Genomic DNA, 3,628 nt, shown 5'->3' with positions numbered 1-3,628 from the left:
TGTTCTTAACATCTTACTTACAAAGTATCCCCAATACTACTTAAATTCGTCCTAACTCTGTAGTTGTAATCCGTCTTCTCTCTCTTTGCCAAGCCTTTCCGCCTTATCTCTCGCAATCATTTAAAGTTTCCAACCGTGAGTTTCACACGCTTCTAATTTCCCTCAAGCTATTCTAGTTCCTCATCCTTCTCTTAGGTCTGAATCCGTAGGACTTCTTAGCACACTTCCCGGGGAGGTCACCCATCCTAGTACTACTCTCGCCCAAGCACGCTTAACTTCTGAGTTCTGATGGGATTCGGTGCGTTAATGCTGGTATGATCATATCCATCCTGCATGACCTTTATCACATTACCTAAAACAAGTTGAAGTTCTAACGGATCCCAATAAAATTCCCGTACTATATCTCCCTCCGGATTGGAAAGGTCTCTTACTCTCCTGACCAAGCAAATGCTGGCTTAGCCCTCGGAACTCCCAATAACAACCACCAATCAACACATACGACTGTCGTCCATTCCTAAATTTAAGATTCCTAGTAGTGGCCAAAACATCTTAGTCGCCGTTATCCATAAGTACTTTGGTTATTGATTCCTTTAAAACTCCCATCTGTCAACTATTAATGATATCTTGCAATAATTGTACGCACATAAGAAATTTCAATAAAAGACTCATATACCTGTAGCCAGCCTGTCCTGCTCTTGGTCTAGAGGGCTATAAAGTGAAGTATCCTCCTCAGCGTCCTCTCAGCATCTACTGGTCTGGCCTTCCTCATCTCCCCCGTGCGAATCCGAGGGGTATGAATATCCTGGCAACTCCTGATTTACCGAAGGCCAAGATAAAGGGCTGGAATAATCAGTAACACTCACAGGCGTAGCTACCCTAACATAAGGCTCCACCATAGGAGAAGCTGGAGGGGTCAACTCTGGTACAACCTCGGGGACCTCCACTACTTGCGTCTCATACGAGCCCTCAGACGGGTCCGTCTCATATGTATCTTCCAACGGGTCCTCCTCCATGGAAGTCAGGAACTCTGAGGGGATCGTCTCGGGGTACTCGGAAGGATCTGTTGCAATAGAATAGCTAGGACTCCTCCTGCTCGATCCTGGAATCTGGGTCCCGAATCCACCCTGGGGGCCGTCCAGGCACCCCCATTATCTGAAGTCGATCTCTTCATCTCTCGTCAAACTGCTCCTACCTACAGGAAAGAGAGTCAGAAATGATCTTTCCTAGACTCCGGCTCTATCGCACGATCTAAGATAGAAGGAAAGGTCAATGATTCCTAAATGCCCCGCTGCCTCCTATTTATAACTGTGGCCAGCTTCACACCCATAAACAGGACTCTACCGGACACGGTCTATAGACAACCCTAGGACGAACTGCTCTGATACCACGTTTTTCATGACCCAACCTAATGGGCCGTGACGAGTGCCCAATCACTACTGACCAAGAGCCCCTAAAGTCGTACTTGCCATACACCGAATAACCTGGCGGCCCATTTCTAACTTATATCTGATTGATAGCACCTGCTAAAAGTTATACAATAAACTCTATCTCAACAACTCATAAGCAGTCCACATGGATATGTATATATATGCATACGTGCAAAGGATGACAACGCAGTCTGATATGGCCACTACATGTACTGTACATAAAATAAGAGACCACAAAGCTACATGACGCTCCGACTATATACAACTGTCCAGAGACCTCTATGGAATATAAACCTTCGAAGAGACAAGACAAGGCCATGTCATACGCACATATCTACGTAGCAAAATGGCATACCAATAAGAGTCGCAGCTCCAGACTAATGGAGTGCACTGACTGCGGCTGAGGGGAGATCCTACTGGTCTGGATTGTCTAGCTGGCTACCTGATCCTGCAGCCATAAACGCAGCGTCCACAAGAAAAGATGTCAGTACGAACAGTGTACTGAGTATGTAAGGCATAGATAACAACATAACAAGAAGTATGGAACATAACCTGAGATAAAGAGATAACCTGTACATTTGACTGCCTCATAAGGCGAATGTCATGCATGCTAACTTTAACTTTTTAAAACAACATTATAAATATATACAAGTAAACTGCCCGACTATATAGGTACGGTGTTATGCTGCTCGGCCATTTAGGCACGGTGTTATCCTCATTAGCCCGCGTCTGGGGCGTAAGCTGCCCACTGCAGTGGAGTGTCTACCCTACCTTCTATTGGGCGACGCGGTGTTATTAAAAAACATACATATTTATAAAGCATGCACTAGAGCTCAAGTGAGAGCTACAACTCTATCGGAGTGATGTAAGGTCGGTAACCTCTGATTTATATTATGGAATAATCATCATCGCTATATCCCACCTCAAAGGAACAATTCATAGGGTGAGATCAAGAATAATGAGCAATTCAAGAAAATCATGAAATAAACTCGATAATCTTATAATAGCATTTAAATCATAAACTTTGAAACTTCTGGAAACGGAATCATCATCATCATCATCATTTTCATCATGAAAACATAATCATCTTTAGCGTCATAGAAACTTTAAGAATCACGAATCTTTAGCTCTTGGAAATAAGGACATTATGGAAGATATGTATGGATTCGCAAGGAAGAAGTCATCATTGTCATCATGGTCCTCATAGAGAATATCTTGTCTTTAATATCATAAAAACCTTGAGAATCATGAACTTCTAGCTTTTCGGGAACAAGGATGTTATGGAAACATATATGGAATCATGCCTTTTGAAAGAAAGGGACTAGTCTTAACATACCTTTCAGTCTCCTTGGCTATTCAACATTTATCCTTCCATGGTCTACATATAAATCATTCGTACTACTGTTAGGCTCAAAGTCATATGCCCATCTCAAATCCTTAATTGAATTCCTTTTAGAATTTGCCGAAATTCGGGTAGCATCTCCCCTGTTTATATGCCTTGCCCGAAATCACAATTCAACAACCAACAACAACAATAACAACAACAATACCAACATCAACAACGTCATTACCAACACCATTATGTTTCATAAAACATCCCACACGATGTTTTCTAACTTTCTCAACTGACCAACTCATTATATGACTGCTTAGTAGTTTTACCGTCGGAACTAACCAAGATTTACATTAATAAGAAGAGATTCATACCTTTCGCCCACTATAGCCGCAATACCTTCACTTTCCTCCTTGAACTTAAGCCAAGACTCGTCACTATACGATTCTATAATCGTAACTATACGCTGTCTGGACCAGACTCCGGGAATTATACTCGATTTGTGTTAAAATTTTGGTGTGTGAAAGTTGGTGGAAGTTTCTAGAAAATTTGGGAAGCTTGGAACATGATTGAATGGGGAAATAAGGGGGTAACCCCTTTTTATAAAGTTTTAGGCTCGGGTTGCACCAACTTAAAAAGTTCTCAGCGCTTCGTGCTGGGTAGTGGCGCGTTCGCGCTGGGTTGTTTGTCACCCCTTCTGCGCGTTCGCTACCTCCTGGCGCGTTCGCGCAGAGTATTTTCCTGGTCTGCCAGCCTAGCTTGTAACGTACATATCTCTTTGCTCTGATACCGTATCGACGAGCGATTTGTTGTGTTGGAAACTAGACTTCGTAAAATTCACTTTAGGCTTTTGCTTTTCCTCAAAACT

General features: G+C 42.8%; 1 pseudogene; it reads right to left on the bottom strand.

The window, feature by feature from the left end:
• Positions 1-207: 207 nt before the first annotated feature.
• On the bottom strand, positions 208-326 carry LOC132042840 (5S ribosomal RNA; annotated as a pseudogene).
• Positions 327-3,628: the final 3,302 nt, after the last annotated feature.

This window comes from Lycium ferocissimum, unplaced genomic scaffold (assembly GCF_029784015.1).
Source record: "Lycium ferocissimum isolate CSIRO_LF1 unplaced genomic scaffold, AGI_CSIRO_Lferr_CH_V1 ctg18342, whole genome shotgun sequence".
NCBI lineage: Eukaryota > Viridiplantae > Streptophyta > Magnoliopsida > Solanales > Solanaceae > Lycium > Lycium ferocissimum.
This window is presented reverse-complemented; position numbering and strand designations above follow the sequence as displayed.